Source organism: Ictidomys tridecemlineatus, chromosome 1, assembly GCF_052094955.1.
Source record: "Ictidomys tridecemlineatus isolate mIctTri1 chromosome 1, mIctTri1.hap1, whole genome shotgun sequence".
Lineage (NCBI taxonomy): Eukaryota > Metazoa > Chordata > Mammalia > Rodentia > Sciuridae > Ictidomys > Ictidomys tridecemlineatus.
Genome location: NC_135477.1, coordinates 171,197,288 through 171,225,220, shown reverse-complemented (window position 1 = coordinate 171,225,220; position 27,933 = coordinate 171,197,288). Strand labels below are relative to the sequence as shown.

Here is a 27,933-nt window from a genome sequence, read left to right as displayed (position 1 = left end):
CTTTCCAAGGACAAAGGTCATGTCCCTTCCTTGGACAGGCTTTGCTCTGAGGTAGAGACTGGTTTTTCAAATGGTATGGCTCCCTTCTCACCCAATAATGAATAGGTTCCAGATACACGTTCAAGGACGAATCCAAACAACGTGTCAGTCATTGGACATAGGTTCTGGGAATGAAGGAGTCCTAGAGGCTCCAGGCTGAGGACCTGTGCAAGCTAGAAAGAGCCCAGTTTGTAGGGTCAGACAGGCCCAAACTTTCACTCTTTACTTAGTTTCTTCAGGCCTCGGTTTTCTCATCTGTAAAAAAAAAAAGAAGGACAAAATAGCAGTTGCACCTAAAGGTGTTATGTCTGCTCACCAAAAAGGTTTCAGACATCCAGGAAGGAAAACACTGTTCTGTTTACACAGTGACAATGCTAGACTAAGCAATGACAGCTCTGTCCAAACAGAGGAAAAGAGGGGGGCTGGGGATATAGCTCAGTTGGTAGAGTGCTTGCCTCGCATGCCTCAGACCCTGGGTTCAATCCCCAGCACCAAGGAGAGGAAAAGAGGGAAGATGATGGAGGAAGACCCAAGACACTCAGCTCAATTTTTGGCTCTGATTCCCAGTCTTCAGACCTTCATTATCTCTTTCAACTGTGATCATTAAATAATCCATTGCATGGAGCACCTAGCACAGTATCTGTCTTATCATAAGCCCTAAGGAAATGAGGCAAGAGTGGGGCCCAATACACCCTCCTAACCCATAAGTCCCCTTCTGCTGGGGACATAAATCAGCAACACCAAGAATAACAAAGCTTGTGCAATAAGCTTGATCAGCTTGATCTGTTGTCTCAGTTGATCCCCAGGGTATCTTACAGATAAGGAAACGGCTCCAGAAAACCAGAGAAACCAGCCCTGAAGTCCACATCGCAAAGCCGTATTCCTGTTTTAGTACAGCCTGCTAGCTAGCAGTGTTGGGGGTTTTTGTTTGTTTTTTTGTTTGGTGCTGGGGATTGAACCCAGGGCCTTGTGCAGGCGAGGCAAGAACTCTACCAACTGAGCTATTAGCAGTGTTTATTAAGGTTTAAAATGGTGTGGAAAAAAAATGTCAAAAATAATAAAGCTTCTCGACACACGAGAATTACAAGAAATTCAAATTTCAGCTGCTATAAACAAAGTTCCATGGGAACACATCCACACCCACTAGTTTACATCTTATCCACAGCTGCTTTTTCAACAATGGCAGAGCTGAAGATTTGGACTTGCAAAGCTCAGAATCTTTACTCTCTGGCTCTTTAGAGTTACCTCTGCTGTAAACAACAGCTGCTCAGCGGCACTTCTCTCTCTCTGGGGCCAACTGGATAAAAGCCATCCAGATAACCCAGGGTCCACCCAGAGGCTGTGGGGGAGGGAAGAGTTTCAGGTACAGAGAAAGAAGGGCCTTGCAGGGACTGTTCCAACCAGGAGGGACCTTAGGGCCAGCTAGGTATGGTGCTGCACAACTGTAATCCCACAGACTCTGGAGGCTGCAGCAGAAGGATCACAAGTTCGAGGCCAACCTCAGCATTTAGCGAGGCCCTAAGCAATTTAGAAAAAACCCTATCTCAAAATAACAAAAATAAAATTAAAAAGGGTTGGGGATGTGACTCCATGTTATGCACTCCTGGGTTCAATTCCTGTTACCAAAAAGAAAGAAATCAGGTCCAGCCTCCAGTTTTTTAATTGAGAAAAGCTGAGACTCAGAGATGGGCGGCAACCTGCTTGAGGCCACCCAGCCTGTGGCTCACAGCCAGGTCTGGGCGCTGTCTCCCTCTGGGTGGGGAGATGCAGGCTGTGCATCAGGCCCCAGGGGTCTCTTTTGTTCAGCTGCGATTTCTCCCTGTGGAATAGGGAGGCGACTGTGGCTCCTTGCCTTTTATGCTTTCTGCTCTGTGCTGCACTTGGTCTTGGCTTTGGAGCAAAGCCTGCCATTCCCCTGCCTGGTTCAAGGTGGTCTTGCACTCAGCCAGCTGGTTACTAAGGCACGGGGATTTTCAAAGCTTTTTTTTTTTTTTTCTTCCCAAAGCACAGAAGACATGCCCAGCTTCCTAGGGCTCTGAAGCACCATTTGATCCTGTGTTTGGGAAACTGGAGCTTCTGGCTGATAAGGGACCAGGAGGAACAGTTGGAGGGCTCTGCCACCCCACCTCCACCATGGTTTCTGTCTGCTTGCAGGAATCCCAGCTGGGCTCAGCCTGTTCCCCTCCTGGGTGAATGGAGAAGACTGTCTCAGAGGAGTTCAGAAATCTCCCTCTCTGTAGCCTGGGGAAATCATAAAAATAATTGCAAACATTTCTTAAGGGAGTGGCTCAGAACCCACGCTGGGGAGTACCCTCTTGTGGAACTGTTAGATTTCACCGACCTGGGTCCAAGGTTCCCACAGTGCCCAGCCTCCGTCAGCCAGACCCGGTTCCCCAAGTCCTCACACAGCTCTGGACCAGACCCAGGGCCCCTTCTCCCAGCACACCTCCAGGGTGCCCTCAGAAGCTCATAAGAGAATGGCTGGCTCCTCCTCTCTTGCCTGGACACTTCCTTCCCCTTTCTGCTGTGGAAGATTCTGGACTCCTCAGTCAGGACTCTGTGGCCCCTTCTGATCTCCTCAAGGAAGCTGACTTTTTTTTTTTTTGGTACCAGGGATTGAACTCAGGGGCACTCAACCACTGAGCCACACCCCCAGCCCTGCTTTGTATTTTATTTAGAAACAGGGTCTCACTGAGTTGCTTAGCAGCACATTAATTTTTTGAACTCATGGTCCTCCTGCCTCAGCCTCCTGAGCGGCTGGGATTGCAGGCGTGAGCCACCGCACCCAGTTAGGGAAGCTGATTTTAATTTCCTTGCAAATTTTAATTTTAATTTCCTACAGGCTGTGGATCTGGGGTGGGAGTTTGGGTCACTCTCTTGCTTACTTTCAGAGCATCTTAAGACCCATTTCTCCTCCCTTCTCCTTCCAAACCCATTCCTTCCTGTGGATTTACTACACCAGTCACTGCTGCCCACAACCCATTACTCTCTGCTACCAGCTTCTTGGAGGTGGTCCTCACCTTTACTCCTTCACCCCCACCTCAGACTCCGCTGGAGGAGCCTGCGAACCCTTAGCCACTCTTTTTCTTACCCACCTTGTGATCTTGCCCTGCACTGGCCTTGTCACTTCCACCCATGTCATATCTGGTCTCCTATCCCAGCATCGGGCGCCCCTGAAATGCCCATGTCAGGGTTCTCCCTCTGCAGTCTCCCCCCTCCCCTCCATGAACTTCCCTGCAGTGTAACTTCAGTCCACTGCTCCTTCTCCCTCTTCCTTCCAGCTACATCTGTCCTCAGTCACCCAGTCCCCTTCCCAGACTCATGTACTATACGAGTCCTGCTGTATTACTTCATCTGGCTTGGAATGCTTTTTTAAAATTTGTTCTAATCAGTTATACATGACAGCAGAGTGCTCTTTAAATCATTGTACACAAATGGAGCGCAATTTTTCACTTCTCTGGTTGTACACGAGGGTAGGGTCACACCATTCGTGCAATCATACATGTACCTAGGGTAATTATGTCTATCTCATTCCACCATACTTCCTACCCCATGGCTCCTCCCCTTTCCCCTTCCCCTTTGCCCAATCCAAAGTTCCTCCACTCGTCCCATGCCCTCCCCCCCCCCATATGGATTAGCATCCACTTATCAGAGAAAACATTCGAGCCTTTGGTTTTAGGGAATTGGCTTACTTCGCTTATCATGGTATCCTCCAACTCCATTATTTACCTACAAATGCCATAATTTTATTCTCTTTTAATGCTGACTAATATTCCATTGTGTATATATGGCACAGTTTCTTTATCCTTTTATCTATTGAAGGACATCTAGGTTGGTTCCACACTTTGCCTATTGTGAATTGTGCTGCTATAAACACGGATGTGGCCGTGTCCCTGTAGTATGCTGATTTTAAAAGTCCTTTGGGTACAAACTGAGGAGTGGGATAGCTGGGTCAAATAGTGATTCCATTCCAAGTTTTTTAAAAAAAATCTCTATGCTACTTTCTAGATTGGCTGCACCAATTTGCAGTCCCACCAGCAATGTATGAATGTGCCTTTTCCCTCACATCCTTGACAACAGTTATTGTTGTTTGTGTTCTTGATAAATGCCATTCTGATTGGAGTGAGATGAGTAATTTTAATTTGCATTTCTCTAATTGCTAGAGATGTTGAATATTTTTTCATATATCTGTTGATTAATTGTGTATCTTCTCCTGAGAAGTGTCTGTTCAGTTCCTTTACCCATTTATTGATTGGGGTTTTCTCTTTCTTTCTTTCTTCTTCTTTTTCTTTTCTTTTTTTTTTTTTTTGGTGTAAGTTCTTTATATATCCTGGAGATTGTGTTCTATCTGATGTGCATGTGGTAAAAATTTGTTGCAATTGGAATGCTTTCTCGAAAAGTTTTTGTTTTCCCGCAAAATACATCCTGATTTCCTCCTACCATGCTGGCCGCTCCTTCTCGGTCTCCTTCATAGGTTCCTCCTCTACTTGGTCTCAAAACATAAAGTGCAGCCAGGCATGGTGGAACAAGATGCTGGTCCTGGCTACTTGGGAAGCTGAGGCAGGAGGAGTCCAAATCTGAGGCCAGACTGGGTGATTTAGCAAGACTCTGTCTCAAAATAAAAAACTAAAAGGACTGGGGATGTAGCTTAGTGGTAGCATGCTCCTGGGTTCAAATGCAGGGGGATAAACAAGTAATGTGGTCCCCAGCTGTAGCCAGCAACCTTGTCCTAACCATCTCTGCATATACCAATCACTTGACATTTATTTCTTCAATTCTGATTCATTGAACCCAGGTTCCCATGTAGAACCACTAATGAGAACTCCTATATGGAAGCCACCATTGAGCAGCCTGAGCTCCCCACAGGGGTTCTACTATTTTCCTTTCTTTCTTTCATTCTTTATTTTTTTAAAATAAATAACTATTTTCTTTTTTAAAATTTTTTAATATTTATTTGTTAGTTCTTGGTGGACACAACATCTTTGTTGGTATGTGGTGCTGAGGATCGAACCCGGGCCGCACGCATGCCAGGCGAGCACGTGCTACCGCTTGAGCCACATCCCCAGCCCTCATTCTTTCTTTTTCCTTCAGTTGTAGATGGACATAATACCTTTATTTATTTATTTATTTATTTTTATGTGGTCTAGAAATCAAACCCAGTGCCCCAGGGCTCTATCACTGAGCCACAACCCCAGCCCCAGACTCTGCTATTTTCTCCCCAGGCAGTAAGTCACATTCAAGCCATAGACACTCAAACCCCACAAAGTGTCGTTTTCGATTCCTCTCCTTCCTCTGCCCACAACCAACCTCCCAGGAGTCCTGTCAACAACAAACATGTCCCTAAAGCAGTTTCCCTTAGTTTTCCACATGAGTCTGAGCCCTGAAGGCTTTCCCTGCTCTTTCATAATATTCTCTTGACCCTGCCCACTGCAACCTTGACCTCCTGAAGCCCCTTCTCACACCTAAAGCCCTGCTGCGGCTTCCATCGTCATATGAGTAAAAGTTCCTGCAATGACCTGCCAGATCCCATGATCTGGACCCCATTGCTTCTCCTAGCTCCTTTCCTGATGGTTCTCTCCACCACACCAGCCTTCTCTAGGTTCCTCCTGCATGCTTGCTCCTGCCCCAGTACCATGTCACTAGTCCCAGTACAATGTCACTTCCTCAGTGCCTCATTATCACCAAACCTCCTTAGAGACCAGGGAAGCCAGAATTCCTGCTTCCTCCGAAACACGAGTGTCGGGGGAGGGGGCCATGTCAATGTTGGGGACAGGAATCTGTGGCCGTGGTACCCTCTGATATGTGATCAGAACAAAGCACTGCACAAGCCACACAGGGGCCACTGGGAAATATTTTCAGAATAAATGACACCAAGTTCTCAGGCCTCCGCCCCACCATTCCATACCCCCAGCTCTTTGTAGCTTAACAGTCAAGGCCGCTCCTTTGTGCGGCAGCCCCAGCTCTTTCAGTAAGCGTAGCAGCACCTGACATCTTGTTCAGTGCCCTCCCCTCCACCTGTGACGTACCCTTGCCCCCTCCCGGGAAGCACACACCGACTGGTGGGTACCAGGGGTTCTCTACTTCTACATTGTTGCCACTTGGGCTGGAGAATTCTCTGTGTGTGGGGGGGTGTCACATGCAGAGTGGGTTTCCTGACCTCTATCCAGCTCCAGTTGTGGTACCCAAATTTGTCTCTGGACATTGACAGGTATTCGCTGGGGGGCACGGTTGCCCCTGGTTGAGGACCATTGTACCTGCTGAATGAATGGTTGAATGATGGAATTCATGAATTCAGTTCTGGATCTTACCTTTCTTTCCCCAGGTGGGTGCAGGGGATGGAGCACAAGGGCACTTTAACACTGAGCTATATCCCCAGCCCTTTTTATTTTTTGAGACAGAGTCTTGCTCAGTTTTAGAAGCTAACTGTGAAGTTGAGATCCTTCTGCCTCCAACTCCAGAGTACCTGGGATTATAGGTGTTAGCTGCTATGCCTGGTTCTTCCCAAATAACTACTATCAGTCACAACTGAAAAAACCATCTATTTCTAGATTCATTCAACTAACCTTTTTTTTTTTTTTAAATTTTGAGACAGGGTCTTACTAAGCTGCTAAAGGTCTCACTAAGTTGCTGAGGCTGGTTTTGGAGATCCTCCTGCCTCAGCCTCCTGAGCCCCAGGATTACAGGTGTGTGCCACCACACCTGGCCATTCAACTAACCTTTATTGAACATTCCTCATTCTCCTGGCACTATATAATGCACTTATACATTAGTTTCATATTTTTCGTTCATTTAACCTTCAAACTCCATGATGTAGGTCATGTTATCACCCACTTCACAAATAAGAAATCGAGACCCTGGCAAGGAAGACCAGGAGGCGGTTTTCTGCAGGAGCTTTAGACGGCTCTCCTGAAATCCAGGCTGCTTCCCAGGCCTGAGCGCCTTGGGCATCCCATAGCCATCTCACACTCAACACTCCCTGATAGAACCCATCTCTCTTCCCAGACTTCTCTCCGTAGGTCCTTCCCCTCCTCCACCCCCGCCCTACCTGTCCTGACATCCCAGTCAGAAGCCTGGCCTCCTGCTCCCCACCCCTATCTCAGATCTAATCAAGCACCAAGCCCTCCTTGTAAACTCCAGCCTCCACATATCTACCCCCTACCCACTGCGTCCTCCCTGAGCACCCCAAACCCCGAACTCAGATGCCTGTTGCCATGGCTGATGTCCTGTGGTGGTTTCCCACTGCCTCCAGAAAACCCGAAGTCCAGCCACTTCTAGGTCCTTCAGCGCCACCTCTCATCCCCTTCCTGGCTGTGGCTGGAATTGGTGTTCTCCGATACCTCCGGCTTCTCTCTTTGCCTGGACAACACTCATCTGGCCTGCAAGACTCAGCTTGGCCCTTTCTGTGCCTAGGACAAGATCATGACGTATCACCCACTGCTCATTCCTATATATTGGAATTGCTTGTCCTCTGTCCCAACCCTCCGTGTGCTGTGGTCCCATTGGTCTTTTAAGCAAAGGCCTGGGACAGTCTGGCACTACACCTTTCGCTGAGCGAATGAGTGCATGAATAGATGGATTCATGGATGAGTGGGTCTGGGAGCCGAGCCCGCAGGTAGGCCTCATTACACAGTGGTCATGGCTTGGGAGCAGAGGTGGTGATCATCAATCACATTGATGTTGGGTAGCAGGCCAAAGCCTCAGCTTCAGAGTGATACAAATGGGCTTCTTACACTATCCATGTGTGTATGTGTGACAGTAGGTCACTTGATCTCATTGTATTTTGGAATTTTTTTTTTTTGCGTGTGTATGTGTATGTGTGTGTGTGTGTGTGTGTGTGTGTGTATGTGTGGTGTTGGAGATGGTCCCCAGGGCCTTGCACATACTAAGCAAGTGCTCTACCATTGAACCACATCCCCAGCCCTTTTTATTTTATTTTGAAAGACAAGCCTGTAATCCTAGTGACTTCGGAGGCTGAGGTAGGAGTCTCACAAGTTAGAGGCCAGCCTCAGCAACTTATTTTGAGAGTCAGGGTCTGGCTAAGTTGCTGAGGCTAGCCTGTAACTTGGTGCTCCTCCTAACTCCGTGGCTGTGTTTATAGGAATGTGCCGCTGAGCCCAGGAAGCACGTAAATTGGAAGCTAATATCCTCTGGAAGTGGTTGTAATAATAAGTACACCCTGTGTGGAGAGCTTAGCAGACAGTATTTATCAAGGGGTGATTATTTCTGCTGTCCAGCATGGCAGTTTTGCCATGTAAATCAGGTGATGTCACCTACCTCCCCAAATTGCTATGAAAATAAAAGAGAGATAATGTTATGCAAAACAATGAGCCCGGTGGCTGCAGTTCTGGCCCCGCGTGGACTCCCATGATGCAGGGTGAAGAGCAGGACTCTGGGGTGCTCCATGAGTGACTGAGCAAACCCCCTCCACTGCTCAGTTTTTGCATCTGTACAATGGGCTGGCTCAGCAGGTTCCTGCAGCTTCCAAATGATATGATTCTGAGTCCTGCCTGATGCTCATCATCCCTGACCCTACCCAGATCTCTGACCTCTGCTTCTCACTTCATCCAAGCTGACTTACTCACGACTCCTCCCTGCGGGGGCCTGTGCTTCCAGCTTCTGGTGGCTACTAATGGGTTAATCAGAGGCACTAATGGAACCTCCAGGAACTCATTCTGGCTCACTAATGGGTCATCCATCTGCCCTCTGTAACCCAATGCCCTCGCCCTGGGGAAAGACACAGGGGATTTCCTGTTGGCTCCAATCTACTGGTTTCAAATATCTTAAAAACAGAGGCTGGGGGAGAAGGGGTGAATTGATGAAGGGGGACAGGGTTGGGGGGACTCCCATCCCATTTCTTCTCCTCAACTGACTTGCTGTGTGAGCTTGCACAGATTCACTCCCCTCTCTGGGTCTTTGTAACAGGAGGCAGGTGGGGCTGTAAAGACCCTGTGAGAATTGACATTCTGGAATTATCCAATACCGTCACATTTGCAGCTAATGAGATGATGTCCTTTTAACATCAATGTCCAAACACCGTGGAGCACCTACTATGTGGCAGCCTAAGCCAGGTACTTTGGACTGAGGGTGGATGGAGACTGAGGCCCAGTTCCCATCCCAGGAGTTCCCAGGCCAGAAAGTACATCCTGCTTATTTTTCTATTCACAAACAAAAAGGGAGAGAGAAGGAGGCCTCGTGCTTACTGAGGACCCTCTGTGGGCTGAGCTGAGGGCACAGAGCACATGAAGACAGTTTCACGGGCTGGGGACGTGGCTCAAGCGGTAGCGCGCTCGCCTGGCATGCGCGCCGCTGTTGTGTCCGCTGAGAACTAAAAAATAAAAAAATAAAAATATTAAAAAAATTCTCTCTCTCTCCTCTCTCACTCTCTCTTTAAAAAAAAAAAAAAAAAAGACAGTTTCACGTTTTTGTCCCTTGGTTGGGACTGTGCCTCCCTGCTGTGTGCCAGCCCTGCCCCGCACCTGGAGTACTCTTACCTCCTGCCCTTTGCCCATCTAACCCCACTTGTTTTTCAGACCTTGCCTTTGATTCTTTATCCATTATTCAATTCATATAGCATTCAGCCTGTGCCAGACTGTGCCCAGAATTTGAGATCCAGGAGAGAACAAGAGGTACTTTGTCCCTGTTTGCTGGGATCTTAGATTTTTATGGGAGGAGACGATCAACTAAACGATTCCAGTAAAAAAAAAAAAAAAAAAAAAGCCTGGCACAGTGGTGCACACTTGTAATCCCAGTGGCCTGAGAGGCTGAGGCAGGAGGATTGCAAGTTGGAGGCCGGCCCTAGCAACTTAGCAAGGCCCTAAGCAACTTAGAGATACACTGCTTCAAAATAAAATATTGAAGAGAATAAAAAAGAAGGGCTGGGGGGGATGTGGCTCAAGTGGTAGCGCGCTCGCCTGGCATGTGTGCAGCCCGGGTTTGATCCTCAGCATCACATACAAACAAAGATGTTGTGCCTGCCGAAAACTAAAAAATAAATATTAAAAAATCTCTCTCTCTCTCTCTCTCTCTCTCTCTCTCTCTCTTTTTTTTTAAAGAAGGGCTGGGGATGTCACTCAGTGGTTAAGTATCCCTGGGTTCAATCCCTGGTACCAAGAATAAAAAAAGGTAACAAGGCTCAGGATGTAGCTCAGTGGTAGTGTTATGCCTAGCATGCAGGAGGCCACAGACATTTCTGGGACATTTCTGGGAGAGGCGACAGGCAGCAGCAGCCTGTGCACGGCTCAGAGAGGAGAGGGAAATGACTTCTCAGGAGGAGGGAAATGACTTCTCAGGAGAAAGGAAAGGCCAGGGTGTCTGGGGCAGAGAGGAAGGAGGGCAGGGGAGGCTGCGGAGGGTGCACAGCACATCAGCCTGGGGTCCTGCCTGGGAAGCCACGTTCGGGGACACTCAGCCCCCTTTCTTTCCCCATCATGGCCCCTGTCACACTGGATGGTCATTCCTTCTCTGGCTTCCCAGACAGAGGCCACCTCCACTAAGAGCTGTGCCCTCTATTCTTACTGCACAAATCAGGAGCTTTGTTGGTAGGACCTGTCGCTCCAGCCTGCCCCGCGTGTCAGGAAAGAGCACTGCCAGTCCTCACAAGGCTCAAACAGAAAGCCCAGGAGTTATCATGGGGGGTCTTGGGTTTGATTTCCCTCCTCCCAGCATCCAGGAAAAGCTATGTCCCCTTTTCCTCTCAAGCCATTCTGATTCTGCCACGGCCGTCTCTGGAGCCCAACCAATAGGAGGTCAGGAGATGCTGCCCCCAAATGTGACGCTTTGATGTTCCTATTCTGTGAACTGAGGGCACTCAGGGAACAGGGGAGGCAGACAGAGGCTCTGAGTAACCCTCATCTGCCTAAGGTAATAAGACTCTCTCAACCAGGGGTGGGGGCGCACACTTTTAATCCCAGGGACTCAGGAGGCTGAGGCAGGAGGATTGCACAGTCAGAGCCAGCTTCAGCAACTTAGTGAAGCCCAAAGCAATTTAGCAAGACCCTGTCTCAAAATAAAAAATAGAAAGGGTTGGGGATGTGGCTCCGTGGTTAAGATGCCCTCGTTCAATCCCTGGAACCTTAAAAAAAATAATGATAACTATAACCTTTATCCTGGTTTACAAGCCTTCACTGATCTGTGCTCCAGGCGCATCTCCTAAACTCTAGGTCTCCACACTCCTCTAGCTACCCGGGGCTGGCTCTCTCTTTCTCTCTTTCTGATTCTTCCATATGTCCAGGTTTATTTCCTCTTCCTGGTTTATTTCCTCCGTATATGTTCACCTGGCCACCTCCTCCTCATCCAAACTCAACTCCAGAGTCCCCTCCTGGGAGGGGCCTTCACTGCTATCCACCCTCCCACACTGCTCACCACCACCCGTGCTCTACCAGGTTTCTTTGCTCATTCAGTTATGGATTTATTGCCGGCCTTCCCTATCTTAAAAGTAGAGCGCTTCAGATCAGGGAACTTCTCTGCCTCGTTCTTGACTGTGACTCCAGAATCTGGCACATCCTAGAACCTCGGCTGGTTATCCCTTGTTGGATGAATGAAAGAATGTGTCGCTCTCTCCCGTGTGACGGCTCTGTTCTAGGCTCTCTATGTGTAACGTCCGACTGAAACTTGCAGTGGCAACCTTGAGAGAGAAGCTGCAGCTTAGGCAGGTGAAGTGATCTGGCCAAAGTCACCTACCTAGAGAGGGATGGGACGTGAATTCAAACCAGCCTGCCGCCTCCATGCCACACTGGCAGTTACAATGGCATGGAGATCCTCACATTGCATGAGTGAATGGTGAGTGAGTGAATGAGTGTAAGCACCTGTCTTTTGAGCTCCTTGGGTTTTGTTTTGGAGTGGGGAAAGCAGGGAGCACCCACTGATGAAGGGACCACGGTGTGTCTGCTTCTGTAATTATCTGCTCTGCCCAGAATGTTGGGAGGCAGTGGAGGGGGACCCCCCAGGAGCATGGCATCCTGGAAGCTGCGGGCTTCCTCCAGGGCTGCTCTGCTATCTTATGAGAGCCGCATCTCTGGCTGGCTGCCACCAGCCTGCCAGCCAGAGCGACTTAGCTCATCAATCACGCCGCTGCGCCCTGCCAGGCTGGGTCTCCGAGGAAGGCCAGCCGACTGCAGACTGAATGGGCTGCATGCTCCAGAGGAATCAAAGCCACTGCGAGGGAGGGAGGGAGGGAGGGAGGGAGGGAGGGGCGGCCAGGTCCCGATCGATCCCCCGCAGCTGAGGCTGGTTGAGGAGGGGAGGCAGGGGCAGGGGAAGAGCAGGGAGGGAGGAGAAGTGGAGAGAACGGCGGGCTGGGCGGGCGCGGTTTCCCATTGCAATGGAAATCCAGCCTCCCCTGGTGCCTGGCCAGCTCTGGGAGCACTGACAACTCTGGGACAGTGGCAGGTGATGGCAGCTGAGTTATCACAGGGCTCCCGGCTGCCTGGCCTCCCAGCACTCCCTGTCCCCCCAACACCTCGGGAGGGAAGTGCTGGGGAGAGGCTGGCCATCTCCACCTTCCCCATCGCCCTCCTCTCTCTCCCATCCAAGCCTCCTGGGAGTGGAATTTGTGCCGTCTCCCTGGAGAAGTTCTGCTGAAAGTCAAGATGTCTGAGCCCGAGACTCCTTAGAGACCTCCCAGTCCAGAGAGGCCAATCACAGCTCTTGGTTTGTGTGTTTCGCTTTGCTTTTCAGCCTGTACAGTTAAAACGAAAAAGGAGAAGGAGAAAGAAAACAAAGAAGAACAATTAGCTGCCAATATTGAAACAGGAATAGAGTGCACTTAAAAATCTAATTTCTGGTTTCTCTATAAAACCCCAAAGATCCGGCAACTCTGGGCTTGCCATCTGGAGCTCAGTTGAAACTGCTCCAAAGCTCCTGTACCTACAGTTTTCTTTTGTGTTACTGACCAGGCCCTTGAGGGCTTTGAATTTTCTGCTCCTGTCCCATTCCAAACCCCCTACTGAAGACAGTGACCAGAGACCCATGATTGACAGCCCTGGGGCCCAGAGACCTCCTGGTTTAGGAACTGTGTGACCTTGGGCAAACAATGGAAGACCCCTCTGAGCCTCAGTTTTCTCATCTGTGAAATGGAGATGAGGGCAGGATCTGGTGAGGAATACTTTAGATGCTGCCCGTTTAGCACTGTTCCTTGAACATTTCCAAGGAAGAAACTGTTTTGTTTCTTAATTTTGTTTTGTTTTTGGTACCAGGATGGAACCCAGGGGACTTTTATCACTAAAGCCAGATCCTCAGCCCTTTTTATTTTTTGAGACAGAGCTGGCCTGGAACTTACCATCCTTCTGCCTCACTCTCCCAAATCACTGGGATTATAAGCGTGCGCCATGGCACCCAGTGAGACTCTTAATTTTGATAGGTAACATAAATGTTCCAATTAATATTCACATGTGATGCTTCCTATCCGCTTTTAGACTTCTTCTCCGATCCTCAGGAGACACTGGTTTCTGTGCTGCACAGGCGCTGAACAAACCATAGGGAGAACCCAATGGCCACCTTGAACACCAGGAAATGGAGCTGTTAACATTCAGGGATGTGGCCATTGATTTCTCTCCTTATTTCCAGATGTGATGTCAGAGAATGACAGAAACCTGGATTCCTGAAGATGACAGCAGTGACCTAAGTCAAACTGACAGAAAGGACATTTTGTGCATGTGCTTTGGCCCCTCCGAGGAAACCCCACAGTGGTGGCATTACTAAAAACCGTATCTATGGTGTTGTCATGTCCCTGACAGAGACCTGCAAGGTGCTGAATATTAAACCTAGGGTCTTGTACATGCTGGACATGCGTTCTACCCCTGAGTCCATCAGAAAGAGAAGCAGAAAAAAAAAAATGCAGAGAAGGCTCTGGGAGTTTGACCACAGAGCTTAAAACGGCTGCTGTGATCATCTGAGGACCTCAGACTCCAGCTCCTTTACTCTTCCAAAGCGGACTCTGCCAGTGATTCTCCAGGGAGTTTTCCAGAAGCCTTCGACCTTGGATCAAGGTAGCACCAATGATCTCCCTTGTTGTGAAGCTTCAGCCTCTTGGCTGCACAGCTACTGGTGGGGAACCAGCAGATGGCCATTGTGGACACTCTAGCTTGCAGTCATGTAAGCCAATCTCATAAATCCCCTTTTGATAATCATATATATATATGGTAAAACCCAGCCCAAATGCAGGGCTTAAATGACACTCTTGTTTCTGCACTTCTGGATTAACTTAGTTCAGATAGCTAGTTCTCCCTGGGGTCTCTGTTGCCTTTCTGGTCACATGGGTGCAGGCATTTGAATGTCTGACTGGGACTTACTTCCATAAGGGCTGGCTCACAGGATTGGCATATGATGTTAGTTGTCCACCAGGAGCTCAGATGGGACTATGCCTGGCATGTTACCATGGGCCACTCCTTGTGTCTCGGGCTGGTGACTGAGGTCTGGGAGACAGCATGCCAAGAGCAATCCAAAGAACCAGCAGTGGCTATGTGACTTTCTATGACCTAGCCTTGAAAGTCTCATAATGGCCAGACGTGGTGGTGTGTGCCTATGATCCCAGTAACTTGGTAGGCTGAGGCAGAAGGATGGGAAGTTGGAGGCCAGCTTAGACCCACTCTCAAAATAAAAAACAAAAAGGGTTAGGAATGTACCTCCGTGGTTGAGCATCCTGGGGTCAACTCCCAGTACCAAAAAATAAAAATAAAATAATGTCACTCCTACCATTCCTTATTAGTCTGATCTGCTTGATCCAATAGGAGGAGAGAGAGACCCCAGCTCTCAAAAAATTCCAGCACCACAACTTTAGCTGGGGGCCCAGTGGTATATACCTCCAAGCCTAGTGGCTTGGGAAGTTAAGGCAGTAGGATCACCAATTTCAAAGACAGCGTCAGAAACTTACTGAGACCCTGTCTCAAAACAGAAAATAAAAAGGCTGGGAAATGGCTCAGTGGTTAAGCACTTCTGGGTTCAATCCCTGGTACCAAACAAACAAATAACAACAACAAAAAAACAACCACACATATGTAAATTGAAGAATTAAGTTTCACCAAATACCCCCAAGGCTCAATTACAACCCCTAGCAACAAACCCAAATAGCCTATTTCTTGTGCATTTTCCCAGACAGTATACACATACACAGACGCATGCATGCGCGCCCATGAGGTTATACAAACACAAGAATCCCTACTATATGCTGTGGTTATCCAAATACTATTACAATGCAGCAACCAAGTGGGATTCAGATCAGCTCTTAGATGAACTATTCACACTCCAACTCTTGCTATTTGCTACCTGAAATGAAGTAAATGGTGTAGCATCTCTTGCTTTCTGTACCCTCACTGTATGAATTCAGAAACCAAATTGAGTTGGATAATAAGAGATGCATTTTCGAACACACACACACACACACACACACACACAGGAGTATATGAGACACATCATTCCGTACTTGCGTATTTCATTTAATAATTTATTTCAAAGACCAGCCTGGGTCAGCACATACAGATAGGCATGACAGAGGAGGAACATGCAGCCTTCCAGGTTCTAATATACCACAATTGTTCAGTCAAATCACCTCCTATTGGCCATCCGAGCCCCTCCCCAATCTTCTGCTGATCATAATCCACATTGTAGAGAACAGCCTTCTCCAGAAGTCTTTATGCACTTGTGTGTAAGAGGATTTGTGTGATAAAGTCCTAGGAGCAGAATGCTGCCTCAAATGCTGCTCAAAGGGAGGGTCCTGAGATCATCTATCCTATATCTTACCAGAGCAGGTCGCTAGGATTACAGGCAGGCCTCCTGATTTGTAGCAACTGCTACATCTATTTCTCTCAGACCCCAGAGCAGTTGATGGGCTTATTCAGGCAGCTCCCATTCCTCTTACAGAGAAGGGAGAGCTTGGTTCTTGCAGCATGTCCCAGCTTTGCAGAACTATCTGTAGAAGCTTCCAGATACACAAAGGTCAAGGAGAAGAGGTATCAAGAGTCCCTAGCTATCCTTCCTGTGCTTTTCAGATATCACAGGCTAGACCATAATTGCTGCGCTCTTCTTCTGTGCACAATAACTTCTCTGTGCCTCAACTTCTGATCAAGTGGGAAGAATTAATAGTAGATACCACTGAGGCTTTTGGTGGGGGTTCATTGGACTCATAGTTTGCAAAGTGCTTAGAACAGTGTTGTGCTTAAAGCACGATATTAAATAGTAGCCCCCCCCACCTCGCCATTTAATCTTTACAACTCTCTTAGAGAGACAGGGGCTATTATTGTCTTGCTTTTATAGACACGGAAACAGAAGCTCAGAGAGATAAAGTGACCTTTCCCAGGTCACATGGTTGCAGCAGTGGAATTCAAAGTAGGTCAGTCCAACTCCGGCTTAGTCCTGCTCTGCTATGCGGCTGATCCAGATCATATTTGGTAGGCAGGATGGGGACCTCAGCAGGGCTGCCAAAGCTCCCTGCTGACTGTAGGTGCTGGGTAGTTTGGCCAGTCTGTCACCATGCCCCTCATTCCAGCCCGTCCTTGAAAACAGGAAGCCCACCAGCCAGTAGCCTCTTCCCCAGGCCAGGGGAAGAAAAAGGAGTGATACTATATGCTGGGAAAGAAAAGGGTGGTGGCGAAGGGAATAAGGTCATCTTCACCCTGCTCATTGTAGTGACCTTTCATGGAGCCCTGATGTGGAAGATTCTATGCTGGGTTGTTTTTTTTTTTTTCATGTCAAATAGCTTAAGATTCTATGGCTGGAGGTAAAGGGAACTCTACCCAGGAAGAAAATATTCATGAAATATCCCACTCCTGGGAAGTCCAGGAATGGATTTAGCTTTAAGAAATGCTTGAGGGGCTGGGGATGTGGCTCAAGCGGTAGTGCGCCCGCCTGGCATGCGTGCGGCCCGGGTTCGATCCTCAGCACCACATACCAACAAAGATGTTGTGTCTGCCGTGAACTAAAAAATAAATATTAAAATTTAAAAAAAAAAAAAGAAATGCTTGATATGCCAGGTGTGGTGGTGCACATCTAAAATACCAGAGACTAGGGAGGCTGAGGCAGGAGGATCGCTAGGTCAAGTCCAGCTTCAGCACTTACAGAGGCCCTAAGCAACTTAGCCAGAACCTGTCTCAAGAAATAATAAGGGCTGGGGATGTGGCTCAATGGTAAATTGTTCCTGGATTCAATCGTCAGTACCAAAAGAAAAAGAAAAAAAAAAAAGCCTCATGATGTCTACACTGTCATCTTAGCTTTATTTCCTTCTAAGAAGTGACTTCAGGGGCTGGGATGTGGCTCAAGCGGTAGCGCGCTCGCCTGGCGTGCGTGCGGCCCAGGTTCAATCCTCAGCACCACATACAAAAAAAGATGTTGTGTCCACCGAAAACTAAAAAAATAAATAAATTTTTAAAAAAAGAAAAAGAAGTGACTTCACACACTAACAGGTGACCTTTCTACAAACTCCTATTCTCCCAGTCCAGGAGAAGACATCATTGCCTGAGGCACCCCTGGTTGATCTCCTTAAGGCTTGAGCCCCAACCAGGGACCCATTGCTGTTGCCAAAAGATAGATGTCGTGATTGACTGGGCATGGCCAGTACCCATCTGTGGCCAGGAAGAGATCAAGACCATGTGACCAAAAAGTCTCTGTTTCTCTCTCTCTCTCTCTCTCTCTCTTGGTACCAGGGAATTGAACCCAGGGGCACTTAACCATTGAGCACATCCCCAGCCCTTTTTATTTTTTATTTTGAGACAGGGTCTTGCTAAATTGCTGAGGCTGACTTTGAACTCTCTATCCTCCTGCTTCAGCCTCCCGAGCAGCTGGGATTACAGGCATGCACCATTGTGCCCAGGCAGGGCTATGTGATAAAAAGTCTCAAAGAGTGAGTTGAAGGAGATGGTCCCTCAAGAAAGGAATGTCACCAATAGCCAAGCCTGGCTGCTTCTCTCCAGTTTGACCAAGGTGCATGAAATTTAGTTTTCCACGACTTGCACTTTTCTTATATGGGCAGGCAGGAGAATTCAAAGCCAGCCAGGACAGGATCCAGGCAGAGTCCCTGGGCTAGGTTACTGGTAATAGGGATGCTTACTGTGCATGGTGACTCTTCCGTGTAATTCCAGCAACTCAGCAGGCAGAACAGGAGGATCACAAACTGGAGGCCAACCCCAGCAATCCAATGAGAACCTGTCTCAAAATAAAATAAAAGGATCTGAGGTAGAATTCAGTGGTAGAAAACTGGTCTTGCATTCATGAGGCTCTGGGTTCAATCCTAGTACTGAAGAAAGAAAGAAAGAAAGAAAAAGAAAGAAAGAAAGAAAGAAAGAAAGAAAGAAAGAAAGAAAGAAAGAAAGAAAGAAAGAAAGAAAGAAAGAAAAGAAAAGAAAGAGGGAGGGAGGAAGGGAGGGGGAAGGGAGGGAAGGAGGGAGGGAGGAAGGAAGGAAGGAAGGAAGGAAAGAAAAGGAGGAGGAGAAGAAAAAGAGCCAGTAAAAGTGATACATACCTATAATCCCAGTGACTCAGGAGGCAGGAGGATTGCAAATTCAAGGCCAGCCTCAGCAATTTTGGTGAGGCCCTAAGCAGTTTAGCAAAACCCCATCTGAAAACAAAAAAATAAGGGCTGGGGCTTTTTGCTCAGTGGTAGAGCAATTGCCTAGCATGCACTAGGCACTGGGTTCAATCCTCAGCACCACATACAAATAAATAAATAAAATAAAAGTATTGTATACTTCTACAACTAAAAATATTTTTAAAATAAAATTTAAAAAATAAGAAGGTTTGGGTATGTGATTCAGTGGTTAAATGCTCCTGGGTTCAATCCCTGGTACCATAAAATAATAATAATAATAATAATAATAATAATAATAATAATAAAAAAGAAGGAAGAAGAAAGAATGTCCCACACACATGTTGGGCATAGTGGTCACATGCCTATAATCCCAGCAGTTCAGGAGGCTGAGGCAGGAGGATCATGAGTCAAAGCCAGCCTCAGTAACTTAGTAAGATGCTGTCTTAAAATAAAAATTAAAAAGGGCTGTGGTTGTGGCTCAGTGGTTAAGTGCCCCTGGTTCACCCCCCAGCACCAAAAAAAAAAAAAAAAAAAACCAAAAACAAAAATGCTCCACACACACAATATGAAAAGAGTCGATGAAAGAATAAGTGACTGTGCAAGAAAGTTGCACCCTTTAAAATTGCTTATACTTACCCACAGTAGTTTCCTGTCCTTATTGGCCCTACCGAGCTCAAGGACACACATGAGGAAGCAAGGACTCCAGGAGAAATTGCTGAGTGGGCCAGAAAATTACAGGTCTCCCCCAAGTATAGCCAGGCCTGCCTTCACTGGCCTCCAGTAAGTTCCAGCAAGGAGATACTTGCTCTCAAGGGCTCTATCGTTCCCCTTGGCCTGCAACCCCGGGTAAGTGTCGCTCTGCAAGCCTGTTTCTCCTCTGAGGACGTGAGTCAGGCCTTGCCCTGGGCTACATTGCTGCTGTCTGTTTGTTCCCACATGCAGGAAGCAGACCTGTCAAAGCTGGCTTGTCAAGCGAAAGCCCAGCCGCCCTGCTCCCTGATGGGAAATCCCTTGAACCTGCCCACACCAGCCCTACCACAGCCAGTTCCTCTGACCAGCCAGGACCTCTCCCTGGGTTTGGTACCTCCTGCTGTTCCCTTTGCTTGCCTGGGAAGCTCATCCTTCACCCTCTCCCCTGCTCACCCCTTAGCCATGCCGTTCAGCTAGCGAGTCTCTCCCATTCCAGAAGCTTCTGTGTCATGCCTGCTGCCCTCACCTACCTGGTCCAGAAGCCCCTTCTCTATACTTCTATCTCCTACAGCACGAGTCACATTCTAATGAAATTCTTTCTATTGGCATGTTTTCTTCACCAAACCCTCTGGGGATAAGACTTCATCTCTGGGCTGGGGGGCGCGTAGCTCAGTGACATGTACAAGGTCCTGGGTTCCAACCCCAGTACTACAAAAAGAAAGAGAAGAAAAGGTAGAAGAGCAAGAGGGAGAAGAAGAAGGGCTTCGTCTTGGACAGTCAACGCTCTATAATCATGTCAAATTGGCCAATGAATGAATGACACCCCAGGACCTGTGACATCCGTTTTGAAGGTCTAAGCAGAAAGCAGGGTTACCTGGGGTGTACCTTGGGGATGTGGGCAGGGCAGGAAGGAAGTCAGGATCTTTGAGGTTTTCTGGGCAAATCCCCTCTGATTTCAGGCAACCAGGGAACGCTTAAAGGATCCCAGATCACTGCCAGAATCTTTCTCTCCTGAAGAAAATAAAGCAGAATTTAGTGCTTAGTAAATCATGCAGAAAATCATAGACTTTGTGTGGAATATTGGAGTCATGGAAGATTATGTCAGAAGAGGTTTTGCTTATATAACTGATGTCTCAGGGAGGGGAAAACTTTACCTCTATCCTTATATGTTTAGTGTTTTGGGGCCTGCAAATTAAACTTACAAAAGAGTGATTAGTAAGAGAAAAGACCAATTTAATCATGTACCCACAGAAATTCATAGAAAAAATGTGACTCAACAGGGTGGTTATGGGCAATGGATATAACTCAGTGGTAAAGTGCTTGCCTAGCACACATGAGAGCGACCCATCCCTGCACTGCAAAGAAAGGATTAGCATATAATATAATCCTAGCTACTCTGGAGACTGAGGCAGGAAATATCACAAGTTCAAGGTCAGCCAGGTAATTTAGCGAGACGCTGTCCCAAAATAAAGTAAAAAAAGAACTGGGGATGTACCTCAGTAATAGAATGCTTGCCTCACCAGCATGAGGTCCTGAGTTTGATACCAAATACTGAATAAAAAACACAATTTGGGGTTTTACATACCATTTTAATAGAGGCAGGGGTGGCGGACAAGAGCACTCACTGGAAAACAAAGGACTTTGGGGGAAGATAAATGGACCCTTAGGAGAATAATGAGAAGATAATTTTGTGACAGTGCCTGTTTAGGTGTGGCAATTTCTAATCTCCAGTGATCAGAGTAAATCTTCCTGGTCGCTCCTGGGGAAAAAATTTGTGACAATTAAGCCCTTTTGGGGAGGCTCTGCCTTTAGACCTTAAAAGATTTCAGGAACTTGAAATTCTTCTGCTCAGAAAATTTTAATGCCAAGGCAGTTCACTGAAAAATCCAAGAATCAGATAATTGACTATAACTTCAGTTCAAGCTCAAACCATTTTTGTCGGGTCTTTGTCTTTTTTCTACGTGGTAAGTAATCAATCAGTCTATGGTCCTGTTTGCCCCTTCAGTCCTGTGCTGTCTTTCCCTGTGATGGCTTCATTCTCTGGCTACCTCCTCCCACATGGAGGGCACACAGCCTCCAGCACCTCCAGATACATATCAAGTCAGTTGCTGACAATTTAATTTTCCCAAGAATTTCAGCGAAATATTTTGGATTAGGTTCCATTTAATCCAGCAGGGAAGAGATCTGCCAATTGGCCTGGCCTGGCACACTTGCCTGTCCTGGAGTCTGATGGGCAGAAAATCAAGGTCAGAGCCAGGTGCAGTAGGGCACACCCATAATCCCAGCTACCCGGGAGCCTGAGGCAGGAGGATCGCCAGTTCCAGACTAGCCCCTGGTAACCTAGTGAAACCCTGTCTCAAAAAGGGCTGGGGACATAGTGCAGGGGTAGAAGGTCCCTGGGCCCAACCTTCAGGGCAGGTAAGGGGGATAAGCAGTCAAGGTCTTGTTTCTCCAAAACCACATAGAAGGAGAGTGGAGAAGTGATTTCCTGAAGGATAAACCAGGGTGCTGCTGACAGAAGGAGCAGAGTGGGTGCTGGGCCAGGAAGAGCCACAGATGTCCTCTCTGGAGAATTCCACAGTGTGAAAAAAAGCTGAATCACAGAGTCATGGAATCAGAGTCTAGATGGTAGGAGCTGAAAGACTCCCTAAAAGTCGGCTCATCCAACCCTTTACGGGACAGCTGCTGTCCTGGGAGCCCCATCCTCTCCCTGGCTGATGCCAGAGTCCCCAGCAGCCTGGGAAGTCCAGGAAAGGGTCCCTTGGTGTTCCCCCTCCCTCTCCACTGCTCTTCCGAGGGAAGATTCTGGGTCACAGCTGCCCACCAGGCGCCTTGTTTACGCTCCTCCCCAGGGAGCTCTGGGCTCTGGCCATCTGCCAGGCTGGCAGACAGCCACCCCAGCCCCGGACTGCACACTCTCTCCCTGACACCGCCGGTGGTAACGACATCCGGGAGCTCAGCTCAGGCTAAGGAGCATGAAGGGATGATCCACTCGGAGGCCAAGGCCCAGAGCCCTCCTCTGGACTGAGATGTTCAGTCTCCTCCTTGACACCCTCCACCAGCGCTGGGAGCAAGGGCCACGCCTCTCCCAGCGCACGGTATCAGCCTGTTCAGACAGACCTGCTCAGACATTCCTGAAGCCTGCGGCCATCACGTTTCTCCCAAGTGAGAGCAGAGAGCAAGGGGAAAGGAAGGATTAACCTAAGTGAAGCCCAGGAAGCAGAGAGGCCAGGCCCTCCCCTCCCTGACCCCTACTTGGTGTGAATCACCAGAGGTTCAGAGGCTCTGCAGAGGCTGAGCAGGTCTCAGGGACAGTCGCCAGTGGCTCCTGCCAGCCCCTCATCCTTTTATTCTTCCGTCTGGCAGAAAAAGGAGCTTTAAAAACACCTAATCCAGAGATTGCATAAAGTTGGTTCACAGTCTAGAACATACTGGGTTTGGCCCTCCCACTCTTTAGGGAAATTTTGAGCCAATCTAAAAATTCACGTATGTGACTTCTCTAGCAGCCTCTTAACTTCTGTTAACACTGGGCCTGTGAGGCCAAATGGTACCAGTCTGCCCATGTTGAGTGTCACTCCAAAGACAGAGTAGCTAGGCATCCCACATGTGCCCCTACAAACAGGAACTGGGCTCTTTTAAATTTTTTTATTATGAGACAGGGTCTTGCTATGTTGCTGAGGCTGCCCTCCAACTTTTGATCCTCCTTCCTCAGCCTCCCAAGTTGCTGGGATCACAGCCATATGCCACCGCAGGCGGGCTCCCCTTTTGTTTTCCACTGGAGTCAAGTGCCAAATGGCATTTTTTTTCCCCCTTGTTGCATTTTTAGTTTTATTTCTTTATATAGTTTGCTTCTATGATTCCACCCGAAATAGGAAAATGAAATACTAGGAGGGTTGCATGTTGCAAGGAAATTGAAAGAGAACCTACCTTTTTGCAGAGGAAATGAATATTACCAGGTGTTTCGACTGTCAGCCAGCCTGTGAGGTTTGGGTTTACAATTCCAATCTAACAAAGATTTGCAGAAGGACTCATCTGGGCCCAGAAACCTACAGTCCAATATCTTGGCCAAGGTTGCAGCAAGTGTGGGGAAAGGCTTCTATGCCTGAACTTCTTGAATATCCAGGGGACTCTACGTTCTCTCCATGCTTGCATGCTCTTAGCAGGGAATGAGGACATCGTTCGAGAAGCAGCATCACCCTCATCCCTGAACTTCTCAAAGAAGGAGCCTTTGTGGAGACTTAGAAGCCTTGCTGGGTGGTGGGGAAGAAGGGGCCAGGGACCATCTCTGAAGGGCTGTCTGGCAGCTGCGAGCTGACTTCTCTGCAGCTCCAGGCTCTGTGCAGTGGTCCCTGGGAAGCAGGCATCTTCCCACCAGAGGGAAAAATTTTCTGTTGAATCTTCCAGTTTGAAGAAGGAGCTGCTGGAGAGGTAGGAAGTTCCTGTTTGGAAACCATCCAGCAAGGCACAAATCCCCTGATGGAGATGAAATAGCAGAATAGGAGGTGGAGGGTCTGAGTTGGGCTGAAGTTATTTTTTGCAGGTTCTCTGATGAATATTGAGGTTTTGGGAAAAACCTAAATTCACAGTTATGTGTCCAAAGAGATCATTTATGACTTTTCTCTCTGATTCAACGGGATGGGTAGACTGACTCAGCGGTAGGACTGTGCCAAGGTAGGAGGGCACTGCGCACGGGCTGAGGTGGACTCTGTTCCATTTACCAGCCGTCAGCCAAGCCACTGCAGCGACTAGCTGCTGACCCTCTCTCGGCTTCCGGTTCTGCATCCCTGAGACAAGCATGACACTGCCTCTTTGTAGTTTTGTTGAAGTTTAAGTGAATTACAACGTTTGGAACTATTATTATTGCTGATAAATTCCTTTCAACTCTGGGATTCTATTTTTGAATGTGTGCATAAATGGCAAATTTTACAAAGTCTGCATTTTCAGAATTATGCATTTTAGCAAATGCTGTGATCCATTGGCAGGACTCTAATGGTGGATCCCAATCTGTTGTGGAGCAAAGAGGGGGAAACGACATAGCTACACTTTGAACCTCTTTTTTTTCTTTTTTTGGTGGTGGGAGTGGTACCAGTGATTGAACTCAGGGGCACTCAACCATTGAGCCACATCCCCAGCCCTATTTTGTGTTTTATGTAGAGACAGGGTCTCACTGAGTTGCTTACCACTTCGCCGTTGCTGAGGCTGGCTTTGAAATTGGGATCCTCCTATCTCAGCCTCCTGAGCCTTTGGGATTACAGGCTTGTTCCATCACTCTCTGCTACTTTGAACCTTGTTAATATGACTTTGAACAAGTTCAACTTCCCCGCCACCCCAGTACTGGGGATTAATCCAGGGCCTTGCATGTATTTAGTTCTACCACTGAGCTACATACCCTGCTCTTTTAATTTTTATTTTTCAGACAAGGTCTCACTAAATTGCCCTGGCTGAGACCTCAAACTCATGATCTTCCTGCCTCAGCCTCCTGATTAGCTGATTTTAGTTTGTTTGCAGTACTGAAGATGGATTCCAGGACCTTGAGCTTGCTGCACATGTGGCCTACCATGGAGACATATCCCAAGCCTTTTTATTTTTTTTGCTGTTTAAAACAGGGCCTTGCTAAATTGCTGAGGGTCTTGCTAAATTGCTGAGGCTGGCCTCAAATCTGTGATCCTCCTTCCTCAGCCTTCTGAATAGTTGAGATTATAGGTGTGCATCACTGTAACCTGGCTCACGTAAAACTACTACTTTCTTTTCTTCTTCTTCCTCCTCCTCAGATCCTTCTCCTCTTCTCTCCTCTCCTCCTCCTCCTCCTCCTCCTCCTCCTCCTCCTCCTCCTCCTCCTCCTCCTCCTCCTCCTCCTCCTCCTCCTCCTCCTCCTCCTCCTCCTCCTCCTCCTCCTCCTCCTCCTCCTCCTCCTCCTCCTCCTCCTCCTCCTCCTCCTCCTCCTCCTCCTCCTCCTCCTTTTTTTGGTACTAGGGATTGAATCCAGGCATCCTTTACCACTGAGCTACATCCTCAGCCCTTTGTACTTTAATTTTTTAAAAGTCAGTGTCTTGCTTAATTGCTTCCAGCCTTGCTTTAGCAATTTAGCTGAAGCTGACTTCCAACTTGCTATCCTCCTATCTTAGCCTCCTGAATGTCTGGGATTATAGGTGTGAGCCACCAAGCCCAGGCTCAAATTAAATTACTTAGGCCTTAGTTTCCATACCTATAAAATGGGAGTCATAACTGTTACTATGTCTAGAGATGCTTTAAGAGAATATAATTCATTTAAAGATTCCATATAGTAAGCACTCAAAAAAATATACTTTTTTTTTTTTTTTTTGGTGCTGGGGATTGCACCCAGGACTTTGTGCATGTGAGGCAAGCACTCTACCAACTGAGCTATATCCCCAGCCCCATCAAAAAAATTATACTTGTCAGTTGGGTATGGTGGCACACACTTGTAGTTAGTTTCAGCTGTTTAGGAAGCTGAGACAGGAAGGCCAGCCTTAGCAATTTAGTGAGGCCCTAAGCAACTTAGTGAAACTCTGTCTCAAAAATAAGTAAATAAATAAAAATAAAAGGCCTGGGGGTATAGCTCAGTGGTAAAGTGCTTCTGGGTTCACTCTCCATATAAATAAATAAATAAATAAATAAATAAATAAATAAATAAATAAATAAAGCTTGCCACCTCATTCTAGGTTCTTCCTATAGATCCTAAAATGACAAAATGAGTGTCTACTGCACATCCTAAGCTCAGTTATCATCCTATATGTTTCTGCGGTTTATGTTTTACATATTTGCCCTTTTCTCTTGAACTCTAAAGCCCATGGGGACAAGAAATGACAGCCACCACATGCACTGAAAAGATCAGGAACCCGGGAGCCCTTGGTTCTATTCTAGCCTCAACTATGACACTAAGGAGTAGTCGTATCTTTACCTTGGATTTCGAGGTTTCGTTTCGATGAGAATACAGCTAAGAATTATTTGGTGGTATAGGATGTGGTGGCACACACCTGTAATCCCTCAGATTTGAGGGGCTGAGGCAAGAAGAATGCATGTTTGAGGCTAGCCTGGGCCACTTAGCAAGAATCTCAGCGGGGTGGTGGCTCAGTGGCAAAGGGCTTGCTTCACACATGTGAGGTACTGGGTTCAATCCTCAGCACCACATAAAAATAAGTAAACAAAGATATTGTGTTCATCCATAACTAAAATTTTTAAAAATATATTTTTTTAAAAAATAATATCAGCAATTTAGTGAGACCCTGCTTTCAAATTAAAAAAAAAAGATCTGTAAAGTGCCCCTGGGTTCAAACCCCAGTACCTAGAAAAAATCAATCCCGTAGCAAAATAGGAAAAAGGCTGGGGATTTAGCTCAGTTGTAGAGGCCCTGGGACTCCTCATTATCCTACCCTCAAAAAAAAAAAAAAAAAAGTAAAGGTAGCTTATATTTTCATCTCATTTTACACATGAAAAAATGAGGCTCATGGAAGAAAAAGGTGACTCTAGATCACACAAGGGGTAAGAGATGGAGCTAGTTTTTCCCTCAGAGTTCAAGTACTTTACCACTAAAATCAACAGAGTGATTTCCAAGAACCTGGCATCACCGGGTGGCCAAGCGTCATAAATATAGGAAACTCAATTCAACTCCAGTTCATTGCTTTTTCCACTTTCCATTTCTCTGCCTTACCCACCTTATATCCATCTTCTTCCCACCAATCCCAGGGATTCTCCTGGATAACTGGTATACCAGGTTCTAGCAAAGTTGGTACCAGTAGAAAAGCCTTCATTTATTTACACTTCTTTTCTGGGTCATGGAGTTACGAACTCCTTGGTCTGCACAGCTAAATGCTTCTTTCTTAAGGGTTGAGATGTAGAGTACTTACTTAACATGCATGAGGCCCTGGGTTTTATTGTCAATACCGCCAGAACAAGAACAACAAAAAATCAATCTCTGTCTGTCTCTCTTTCATATATATATATATATGACTACTGGCTTCTTAATAGTTACTGGATATAATATATAATATATCTTAAGTATCCCAGATGTACAGTTGTATAGTGATTTGCAAAAACAAGAGTTGGCCTAACTCTTCAGTGACTCCAGAACACCATTTATTCCACAAATATTTATTTATTTGGTGCCAGGGATTCTTAACCACTGAGTCACATTGCCAGCCCTTTTTATTTTTTATTTTATTTTATTTTATTTTATTTTTTGAGACAGGGTCTTGCTAAGTTGTTTAGGGTTTTGTTAAATTGCTGAAGTTGGCCTCAAACTTGTGATCCTCCTGTCTCAGCCTCCCAGGTGTGTGCCCCTGCGCCAGGCTCCTCCATTATTTTTGTGTTGCTGCCAGGGAACAGACTTCAGGGCTGGGGGAACTTGTCCTAGTCCCCGAGCTTGCAAGTGGCTTGCTGGGCACCCTGCCACGGCGAGTCTGCGGATTTCTTCGCCTTGTGTGGGCTGCACTGTGAAACGCGTGGGCCGGACTGCTGGTAACTCCTGAAGATGCTTCCTCCAGCGTGGTGCATGTAAACCCTGAACAAAGGCGATGTGCAGGCGACTGACGCCTCGGAGCAGGTGCTCGGCTCAGTTCTCCTTACACAGGAATAAAATACTAATTAGGACCCCAGCGCTGCAGGGCTGCGCTCACCGATGCTTTGTCTGAAACTGTCTGCTCTGGGTTTCAGACAAAGCATTGTGGTTTGGC

General features: G+C 47.3%; 1 long non-coding RNA gene across 2 annotated transcripts; it reads right to left on the bottom strand.

Annotated features, from left to right (window-relative positions):
- Nucleotides 1-10,924: 10,924 nt before the first annotated feature.
- LOC144378170 (uncharacterized) lies at nucleotides 10,925-22,465 on the bottom strand. 2 transcript variants are annotated; one of them, XR_013439791.1, is made up of 4 exons: nucleotides 19,190-22,464; nucleotides 18,488-18,583; nucleotides 18,077-18,171; nucleotides 10,925-12,715 (listed from the first exon to the last, which is right to left on the bottom strand). It is a non-coding gene; the product is annotated as an uncharacterized LOC144378170 (long non-coding RNA). The 2 variants fall into 2 exon arrangements; XR_013439790.1 differs by lacking the exon at nucleotides 10,925-12,715 and having other exon boundaries at nucleotides 15,458-18,171; nucleotides 19,190-22,465.
- Between the last annotated feature and the right edge of the window lie 5,468 nt (nucleotides 22,466-27,933).